This window comes from Apodemus sylvaticus, chromosome 7 (genome assembly GCF_947179515.1).
Source record: "Apodemus sylvaticus chromosome 7, mApoSyl1.1, whole genome shotgun sequence".
In the NCBI taxonomy this organism is placed as follows: Eukaryota; Metazoa; Chordata; class Mammalia; order Rodentia; family Muridae; genus Apodemus; species Apodemus sylvaticus.
This window is the reverse complement of record NC_067478.1, coordinates 94,885,028-94,896,543: the sequence shown is the minus strand read 5'-3', so window position 1 is coordinate 94,896,543 and position 11,516 is coordinate 94,885,028.

Sequence of the window (11,516 nt, the reverse complement as noted above, 5' to 3'; positions counted from 1 at the left end):
TCTCTGTCTCTGTCTCTGTCTCTGTCTGTCTGTCTGTCTGTCTCTCTCTCTCTCTCTCACACACACATATCCATATACCCACAACCACATAGCACACACACAAACCTACACACACATATACACACATACACACATATACACTACACATACCCTACAACCACATAGCACACACACACACACATACACACACATACACATACCCAACAATCACATAGCATAATACACACACACATATACACACACATATCCACATACCCCACAACCACATAGCATACACACATACACACATACCCACATATCCCACAACCCCAAAGCACATACACATACCATACATACCCATACCTACACATATACATCCCACACTCATACCCACACACACACACACACACACATTCTACATCCACATACCATCCACCCCACACGTGCACACACATCCCCATACTACACACACATACAGTAAACAAGTCTAAATGCTACTTGAAACATTATTAAATCTCTCTCTCTCTCTCTCTCTCTCTCTCTCTCTCTCTCTCTCTCTCTCTGTCTCTCTCACATTGCCAAAGGCCAGCCACATGAGGACTACATAACACAAGTTGCCGTTTCTCCAGCCGTAGCAAGTGCTTTCTCGCTTCTTTCCCAGCACTAGCAGCTGTTGCTCCACCATCCTTCCAGCCTTCCCTCACAGCCTCCTTGGTGGTTTTCCAGTTCTTAGGGCCTGTTGGTCCAAAGGCAGGACTTCAACACGGCAGCAGAAGACACAAACCTGCAGAGGTTAGGCTCCAGCACAACATGACGACATGGTTGCTTCCACATTTTATGGATACAGCGAAATCGCAGAGCTATCTCAGATCCAGGGTGTAGGGAAAGTGACTCAAATGTTAATGGAGGAGTTATTAAGTCTTGGGACAGTGTTTTCCAAATTGTAGCAAATAGGTCTTTGCCAACATGTGAACCCACCTGTGGTAAGTTCCTAAAGGTGAACTTGACGATACAAACATATTAGCAGTTTTCTGAGACATTCCTTCGTTGTCCTTCACAGAAGTTTCACTCATTCTGAATCCCACCTGTGATGTGTGAGGCTGGCTACCAGACCAGGTTTCCCTAGGCCTCACAATGTGGTATAATAGTTAACAATTCTCCTTTGCCAATCTGATGGTTTAAAACAGTATCTTCCTGTAGTTTTGGCTCACATATCTTATACTTGGAGAAGGATTTGATATATTTCACTTCGTTTTTTATTATTTTTTTAAAATTGGTCACTCATAGCCGGGCGGTGTTGGCACACGCCTGTAATTCCAGCACTCTGGGAGGGGGAGGCAGGCGGATTTCTGAGTTCAAGGCCAGCCTGGTCTACAGAGTGAGTTCCAGGACAACCAGGGCTACACAGAGAAACCAAATCCAAAAAAACAAAAAAACAAAAACAAAACAACAAAAAAAAAATTGGTCACTCATCAATGTCCTCTTGTCCCTTTGGTTTGTTGGCTTGTTACCTTAGGGTCTACAAAAGAACTTGCACATGTTAGTGTAGATGTGCCTGATATCAATTCTGGGACCGTTTACAGTCTTTGCTCTGAACTAGAAGTTTCCTTAGATGCCCCAGTTTTGCTCCTAGTGAGGTCTGCAAAGTCTCCCCTCCCCTGAGAAAGTCTGATAGTGTGAGAGATCACAATGCCCCTTAAATTAGTAGATGTGTCAAATGAATTCATTATGTGCAGATTCATTCGTGTTTAACGAGCCAGTTATAAATCAGGGATCCCCGTGATTACTTGAAAGTCGACAGATGGAGCTCAACGCCAATGAAATGAGCGAGTGAAGCACCAGCCAGTGCATTAGGTACAGGGGCTACATGTCTGCCCCGGCACTGGGAATGCTGAAGTGGGTTGTGAGTTCAAGGTTAGCCTGGGCTACACAGCCAAACCCAGTCTCAAGAAACCAAAGCAAACAACCAGCCAAAAGTAGAAACACCTTCAACAGAGGTCCCAAGTTTTATGTCCGGGGGAGGGGGGTCTGTATCATCCTCCCAACTTTGATGTGTGGTGATGACGACTGTAGTTCTACAGTATTGAACTCAGGTTGTATTCATTTGGAGAAGTGTGCTTGACTCGAGTGTCAGCCTCACGGGTGAACTCGGTTTCCAGTCACATTCCCGCTATTGTCAGGCAGGTTTCACTCCTGCCACCTTTCAGGGAATTTCAAAAGGTCAAGCTCTGAGGAATGTGTACAGAAGTCAGACCTTTCCTCAGGTAAAGGCAAATCTCCACAGCACATGTTTCTATGTTGTTCTTCTTTGAGGCCTTTTTGTTTTTTGTTTTTTTTTAATCTTTTAATTTTTTCATGGTGCTCTACTTTGATATTGAAACAGGGTTTTACTTTTTAGCCTAAGCTGGCCTAAGACTAACTTACTGTGAATGCTGGCTTCAAACTCATGGATATTCTCCTGTCTCAGCTATACAAATTGTCAGTGTTGCTTCATGTATTTTTCTCTCCAAATTCTCAAAGTATTTTTAATTACACAGCAGCAGAATAATTAAAACCGACACTTATACTTCATGGTTTGTGTGGCCAGTGTCCCAGGATTCTGATGTATTTTAATCAACTTCTTGGAATATCATTTCTTGTGAAGGTATTTGTGGCATTTGGTTTCTGTGTTCTCTTCATTCTCAGCTTAAAAAACAAAACAGTAGCAAAACAACTGCACTATTATTACTTATAGGTGTGTGTGTGTGTGAGAGAGAGTGTATGGATGTGTGGGGTTAGAGGGCAAGTTTTCAGAGCTGGTTCTTGGCTCCCACTGTGGATCTCTTCAGGCCTGCTTGGACAGGCACTTTTATCTGTTGAACCATAACATCAGCCTCACCTCTTACATTTTTTTTTTGGAAGGAACTCACTATGTAGCTCTGGCTGGCCCAGAACTGACTATGTAGACCACCAGGCTAGCCTAAAACTCACATTAGTTGCTTCTGCCTCTTTCTGCTTCTGCTGTGTGCCACCACACCCAGCTCACCAGCCTGCCTGCCCCACCCCCAACCCCTCGGAGACAAGGTTTCTCTATTGAGTATCTCTAACTGCCCTCCTCTTTATATAGACCAAGCTGGCCTCAAATTCACAGATAGATCCACCCTGCCTCTGCTACTGAGTGCTGGGATTAAAGTCCTGCACCACCACACTCAGGTCAAACAACTCTTTTCTAAAAACTATTTTAATGTTATGTGTGTATGCATAGTACACGTGTGAGTGTGGAGCATGTGCCAGTGGGGATCAGAGGATAACTTTTAGGAGTTGGCTCTCTCCTTCCACTGTGGGTTCTGGAGCTCAGACCCAGATAATCAGGCTTGCATGTAAATACCTATACCCCTGATTCATCTCAGTGGCTCTCCTTTCATCCTCCTAGTAATGTGGCAACACAGTGCTTTGGGACAGACAGAATGTGAATTTCATGTCTCTCACTCCCTTCTTTCAGATGATCTCTCTCTCTCTCTCTCTCTCTCTCTCTCTCTCTCTCTCTCTCTCACGTCTTTCTATGTGTTAAATAACAAAAACTTTTCCTTGGGAGACCCAACACACACATCTATTCACCCCAGGTAGGGACCCCATGACAGAACAAAATATAACTTGGTGAGCCAATGGATTTTGTTGGGGTTACTTACAGGAATATGGGTGAGGGGTTACTTGCAGGAGCAAAAATGATTCAAAGACAGCTGCAGCACCAAAGCCCACCCCAGCCTGAGTAGCAGCACACAAAAGTTGGGCACGTGCACACAGGCTGTCGGCAGCTCAGTCACTTTTCTGGTCCCTGGTCGCTCTAAACCCCTTGTAGGCAGCTCCACTGGTTTCTGCTTCTTCCAGGCAGCAGGTTTGCTGTCAGAGGCTTCTTAGCCAGTTTTGTTGGCTTCTGCCTCCCCGATTCTGGGATTAAAGGCATGTGCCACTATGCCTGGACAGATATCTATCTATCTATCTATCTATCTATCTATCTATCTATCTATCTATCGGGATTTTCTGTGTAGCCCAGCTGTCCAGAAATTTGCTCTGTAGACCAGCTGTGTAGCCTTGAATTTAGAGATTCACCTGCCTCTGCTTCCAGAGTGTTGGGATAAAAGGTGTGTGCTACCACAGCTCAGCAGATTAATTTTTTTTAAGGAAATGTTTAGCTAGGCATGGTGGCGCTTGCCTTTAATCTCAGGACTCCTGATGCAGAGACCAGAGCATCTCTGTGAGTTCAAATCTAGCCACTTCTACTTAGAGGCTGGAGAGATGGCTAAGAGCCTATACTGCTCTTCCAGAGGACTCAGGCTCTGTTATTAGCACCCATGTCAGACAGCTCATAGCTACCTGTAACTCCAGCTCCAGGGAGTCCCTGGGATCTACATAGTGGAAAGAGAGAACAAGTTGCCCTCTGACCTCTACACAGCACTGTAAGCTCGTGCTCAAAAATGTACTTACATACACATATATGCATATATATATATATATATATATATATATATATATATATCCTATGTGTTGATGGAATGTCTAGTGAAATAGTATGTTGGTATAACTGCTCAATAATTTGATTTATTAGTGTCATGCTGTGCTTTAGTATTTATCACCTACCCATTGGGTTCGTGTCATTTAAGTGGCACAAAGATAATATTTTCTCTGACAAAATGTTTATCTTCGTTAGCAATTGAGGAAATACAAATGAAATAATGAAATACTATTTTTAACCTTTCAATTTGCAAATAATTTAAAATGATAGCATAAGTGTGAATTCTCTTTATATTCAGCAAATAAAAGGAAGAGATTTCAATTTCTAAAGCATTTCATAATACCGACTTGACAATGCTACTCAGAAATAAAAGGAAATGAACTCCCTGGAGGTGGTGCCAAGAGACTGACAAGGGGTTGTGGGATAGGTGTATTACCCCACAATGTAAACTGGAAGAAATTTTCTGTAGAAAAATTTTGACAAATATCAAAATCTTCGAAAACATAAGAACCTGACATTCCTTTTCTAAAGATGTACATCAGGAAAAGATCACACCGGAAGATTTAGTTATGATATGTCTAATCCTACATGAACAAGGTTTCATTCTGCATAATTATTACCATATCACATTCTGGAAAAGGCAAACGATGATGAGAGTAAAGGCTGGTGAGGTTGTAAAGGTGCTGCCAGACCTGAGGACCTCAGTTCCATCCCGGGTACCTCTGTGGATGTTTGAGGACAACTTCAGTTGAGGCAAAGACAGTTCTCTCTTTGCACTGTATGGATCCCCAGGATTGAACTCAAATCATTAGGCTAGGCAGCGAGTGCTTTAACTCCCCGGACCAACTTGCTGGCCCCAGAACGACTTTTTTTTCTTTCTTTCTCTCTCTCTTTCTTTCTCTCTCTCTTTCTTTCTTTCTTTCTTTCTTTCTTTCTTTCTTTCTTTCTTTCTTTCTTTCTTTCTTTCTTTCTTTCTTTCATTATTTTTTTTTTTTTTTGGATTTGGTTTTTTCGAGACAGGGTTTCTCTGTATAGCCCTGGCTGTCCTGGAACTCACTCTGTAGACCAGGCTGACCTCAAACTCAGAAATCCGCCTGCCTCTGCCTCCCAGAGTGCTGGGATTACAGGCGTGCACCACCACTGCCCGGCTCCCAGAATGACTTAAAAACAGTAGTTCTATTGAGATAGAACTAACATACAAGGAGCTGAAGCTATTTAAAGTTTGTAATTTAATCTTTTCTTTAAATGTGTGTCCATGAGTACAGTTGTGCTCACCCCTCTGTGTGTGCCCCACAAGTGCTACCATGCTTGTCTTTTGAGTGGGTTAAAGATTTCCAGCAGCCTGTAAAGCTTGTTCTAGCACAAGGAAAGCTAGTCATCAGGGAGAGCGTCCAGCCTAGTTCCAGCTCGAATTCCCAATATCCTGAAAATGAAACCCGTGTTGTCGCAAGCAGTAGGGTCTTAATGTCCAGTTCTGGCAGACAACCAGAAGCAGTGGCAATGGTCTGAACTATTTTGAAGGTTTCTGGGACCTCCTGCCCAACAACTTATAGGGAAGTAGACCAATCTTGGCACTGAGATTTCATTCAGTAACCTAAGGCTTCTGTTGGGGTGAGGGGTGGAAAGGTGGGGTAGGGGTAAATGGATAGGGCATAGGGGATAGGGGATGGGCTGGGACAATGTGACACTGGATGGACAGACACTTTGTTAACCCAGACAGGTTGAAAACGCATTATGTAACTAAGGCTGACCTTACATTGAGCTCTTGATCCTCCTGCCTCCGCCTCCTACATGCTGGGCTTAAAGGCATTTCCTACCATATCACACAGCACATTACTGAGAGACCAAATCTTTTAAGTTCAAACTCTGTTTTAGAGATTCCTGACTTAAGTTTGAACTCAGGCAAACTAATAGGCTGGTACCTAGCATTAGTTTCCAAGTTACTCCACAACAAAACCAGAGCATAGGTCCAGTCTCTAGCCTAACCCCCCAGCAAGACCTTTGTCTCCAGGTTACACCCCCAACAAGACCAGAGTCTCCAGGTTATTCTCCCAACAAATTTGCACCCTATGTTACAAGCCTTCCCCTTGCCTAACAACCACCAATGCAGAGGGAAGGAGAGGTTAAGTTTATGATATGACTCATAGCACCAGCCAGTTATGTTAAAGGCCATGATAGCTCTCCATGCTAGATGTTTAGACACATACCCCCACCCCTGCTTGTAGCTTTCTATAAAGCTTTGCCTCGGTAGATATTTGGGGCTCCCATCACCAAAACTGTCCTGCATGATGGCAGTACGCTGAGAGGCCCAAGCTAGCTTGAATAAAATAAAAGAGGCCCTATTGCGATTGTATCAGATTGGCTCCTGTCTGTTTTTTGAGGATCACTAATATTTCCCTGGCACAACACCATCACATTGTATATGAAAGACCTGAGTGTACTGTGGAGGTCCTAGATTCAATGCCCCATGGATATTCAGGAAGATTGTTATAAGAAGAGGTAGGTTGTATGAGTGGGTATTAGATGAAGGACTTCTGTGCGACTTTTGCTTCAGGAAAGTCTTTGTTGTTTATTTTACATTTAAGAAAAATGTGTGCATATGCTCCTGTATGAACAACCTGGTGTCTCGGTGTCTATGTGGAGGTCAGAGAACAACCCGGCGGAGTTGATTATCTCCTCCTACTTGTTGGTCTGGGAGATCAGCCTCATGTGGTCAGCCGAGGCAGCAGGTTTCTCCCCAACCTGAGGAAGTCTTTAGGAAAGACCGGAAAAGGCTGGAGAGACCATGAAACAGCTAAGAGCATTTGCTGCTCTTGCAGAAGACCTGAGATCAGTTGCCAACACACATATGGAAACTTTCAACCTCTAGAATTCCAGTTCAAGAGTTCAAGGCTCTCTTCTGGGCTCCTTGGGCACCAGGCACATGCAGGGCACACATCCATGAAATATTTTTCACTTTAATTTATTGGATATTTATACCAATAAAGACGTGGGAGGTGGGAACTGAGATAAAAGCCTGCTCATAATAAAGTGAGGTAACTTTATTTTCCTAACTATATACAAATTATCTATTAACAATCCTGATTCTACTAAACCACCAGCTCTTTAGAAATCTCTATCAGTGTCTTTGTACTGAGCTAGTCCACACTTCTCTTGAGCTCCTCCCAAGCCAAGAGGGTTCCTCAGCTCTCTTTCCTAGAATATGCGTCTACTTGTGTCCTGCCAGATGCCTCTCTGTTGTTACTGCGAGTCCAAAGAGGAAAATCCCTATCTCTTACACGGGGCTCCTTCCATAAAGCTCTTCCAAACCAAAAGACAGCTCTCAAAGGTCCAATTGCCATAAAAGAAGTCTCTTGCCCTTCACAGCTAGTCAGGCTGAACTGTATCACTGTGAGGGTGGGGGACTCCAAGCTAAGTCAGTAGGGGCAGAACCATTTCACCTTTAAGGTGGGGCAGCTCAAGGCTATCCAGCTGGCTTTGCCTCAGGTCATAGGGCAAAGACCCCCAAGACCTGCCCTAAACAATTTGCCTTAAAATAGGCAGGAACTTTACATTCTTTAGCTTTAACTAAGGAAGATTTTAGTGTGCATCTTTCTAAACTTGTCTATTTTGCTATTAGGTTTCCTATGTACAACCATCATACATATATGCAGGCACTCATACAAATACACAAAATAAAAGCAAATTAATATTTAAATCCAGGAAAACAACTCACACAAATTCTGAAGGAAGTGACTGAAAGAATAAAGGGGTAATCTAAGTTAAAGAAAGAAGTCAGATAGTGTATATTGTTTTATACTCTTTTTATTCCATATTCTGCCTTACAAGTAGATGTTAATTTACTTACAACTATCATTTGGATTCACGGTTTTACTTTTTAGGATGCAACTGGATTTTTTTTTTTTTAATCTTGCTATAGCCTTTTCTTATTTGGTAGACTTAAAGGTATGGGAAGAAGAGGAATAAAACAAAAATAAATAGTAACTGAAGTCTGTGAGAGGGAGCCCTCTCTGACAGCTTTACCTAGAAAGGCTTCCTAAGTGAGACTTGATTTGAGAATCATCTAGAATTAGGTAATAGGAGAAGAGAGGACTGCTGGCAGGCTTACACTGAGAGAGAGATAAATCAGTAATTTAAAAGCTCTTTGGAATTTATCATTTTGTACACAATTTAAGAATTATTTTCCCTTTCATGTAAGCTCAGTACTTTATATTAAAAACAAAAACCTGGGCTTCATGCAATGTTTAGTGTAAACTATCCACTATTTTCAGGTTTTTCCTATATTTACCCATTTAATTCTTAAATAATGCTGTGAATCTTTCTCACTTCTTAGATGGAGAAATTGTTGCAGGTCAAAGAAGTCCAACTTGAAGCCAGGCATTCAGACTTCAGAATTCTTAGCCTTATCCAAGATGTCTTGCTTTTAGATAAAAGGGAACCAACCACTAGTACATGAAAGATGGAGCCAGGCAGATCAGGAGTTCAAGGTCATCTTTGGCTATAGTAGACCTTGTCCAAATAAATACATTCTGTAAAGCTTCATGGATCTCTTTATACAGTAAGCTCTGGCCTGGAATTCATGTTAAGACCAGGCAGGCTTTGAACTCACAGAACTCCATCTGCCCCCTGAGTACGGGGACTAAAGCCTGCTATTGAGGGACCCGAAGGGCTTTTTCCAGTTCCATACTCTCCTTACAGCTTCCCCCTCCCACCTGGGATCAAGGCCAGTCCAAGTTCCTTTCTCCACCCACAGGAACATTCTTGAGTAAAATAATCTCAGAATGTACTGATAGTCACCTGACCTTCTAGAAAGCCCCAGGTAGAGTTCAAATGTGTGCCATGCTAGCCAATAAATTTAAAGATCAATATGCTTAGCCAATGAATTTGAACTGTAACCTTGCTGATGTAACCAGTGCCCTTAAAAAGTATAAAAACTGCTTGTAATAGTCTTTCAGGGTCACCTTCTCTTCTCATCCCTTGCCACCAGGGGCTGACTGAAAGTTGACCCAACATGCTGGAAAATAAGCCTCTTGCATTTGCATCGATCTGTGTCTTGGTGTCTCACTTGGGGGCATCTTAAAGTAAGTACCACTGAGGGTCGGGTGGGGTGGGGTGGGGAAATTTACATTTGGGGGCTTGTCCGGGATTTGAGGACACCTCCCCCCCCCCCCAAGCAACCACAGACTGATCGAAGGGAAAAAGACTGAGTTCAGCAAGGTACCTACTTGTAAGTGTTTGCTTGTGTTTGTGTTTCTCTCTCTGGCGTTTGCTTTCCCTTTTGGCTCATGAGCACAGTGGCAGCTGGAAAGCCTCTGGTCTGATGCGGACAACTGTGGCAGGCAGACGTGCCTTAACACCGTGACTAGTCTGGAGGATTCTTCAGGTCCCTGGAGGGAGTTGGGAGGACTCTGTTCCTTTTGGAAATTGCAAAACACTGTATCGGCAGGAGCCAAACGAGTCTTGCAATAACCTGGTTTCTGTACTCATGGCAGGGGCAAACTGTGTGTTGACTGTCTTTCACTGTGTTCTTGGACTTGGACTGTTGTTATTTTTGGCTATAGAACAGACTGAATCTACCCCATTAAACATCCTCATTAACCACTAGTGGGAAGTTAGGGGAAGAAGAGAAAACTTGTCAGTAGTAGTGAAGAAGGGCAAGTTAGTTACTCTCTACTTGTTCGCTTCTCCGAATGGCCCACCTTCAGAGTACGGTGGTCACCCATAGGGATCTTTGACTTGCAGGTGATCAAAGCAATAGAGGAAAGATTCTTTAGCTTAGGATCCCTCAGACACCCAGACAACCCCCATGTCAGGGATAAAAGCCTTTCTTTCCCTAAGACCCATTTCACAGGTCCTGGAAGTCAGGATAAAGGAAACACGGCAGGAAGGATCTGGACCTGAGAAGGAGTCTATCCTCCGAGACCCTTCAACAGTGGACCTGTTGCTCCAAGACCCTCCTCCTCCATATCCCCCTACCCTTGTCCCTGTGGCCCAGCCAGCACCAGCCCCAGCCCCCGGATCTTCAGCCCATATGGGGTTGAAGCTTTTCTGGTCCCTTTACCAGAGGAAGGAGCAGGAGGAGACCCCCAACTTTCCAGTCTCACCATGGGGACCCAAAGTATGAGATCCACCTCCCCTGATACTACAGTAGCTCTCCAGCTGAGGGCATATGGGCCTGTAGATGAGGGCAATCAGGCTATGCAATATTGGTCCTTCTCTTCATCTGACTTGTAAAACTGGAAGGCCCAACACGCCCCCCCCTTTTAAATAATCTCAGGGGGCTGATTAATCTCTTTGAGACTGTTTTATTTACTCATCAGCCCACCTGGGATGATATCCAACAACTCATGAGGGTGTTCTTCACTGAACTGAAGAGTGAGAGAGGATAATGCAGCAAGCCAGAAAGAATGTCCTCTCTGGCGCGGGGGCACCATTGATTGACCAGGCTGTTGTCGACAGCAGATTTTCCCTGATCCATCCTTATTGGGATTTTTTTCAGCCAAAGGTAAGGAGCACCTTAAGGTCTACCACCAGGTTCTGCTGGCAGGTCTCAAGGCAGCCCACAAATGTGACCAAGGTACATGAGGTTAATCAGGGACCAGACGTGTCACCTGTAGCCTTTCTAGAGTGACTCATGGAGGCATTCAGTCAGTATACACCCTATGATCCCAGCACCAAGGATCACAAAGAAAGCTACTGTGACTATGGCTTTTAGAGACCAGGCTAGTAGAGAAATCAGGAAGAAGCTTCAGAGGCTAGAGGGACTACCAGAGAAGTCGTTGAAAGATTTAGTATAGGTTGCTGAGAAAGCCTACCATAACAGGGAGACAGAGGAGAAGGAGCAGAGAGAGGAAAAGAAAGGAAGAAGATGAAAGGGAGATGAAAAAAGAAAAGCGACAAGAAAGGAATTTACAAAGAATCTTGGCTACAGTAGTTAGGGGAAGCAGAGAAGAGAGACTCCAACCAAAGAGATACAGAAAACCCCTTGAAAAGAACCAGTGTGCATATTTCAAGGAGAGAGGGGGGCCAGAGAGTGCCCCAACCA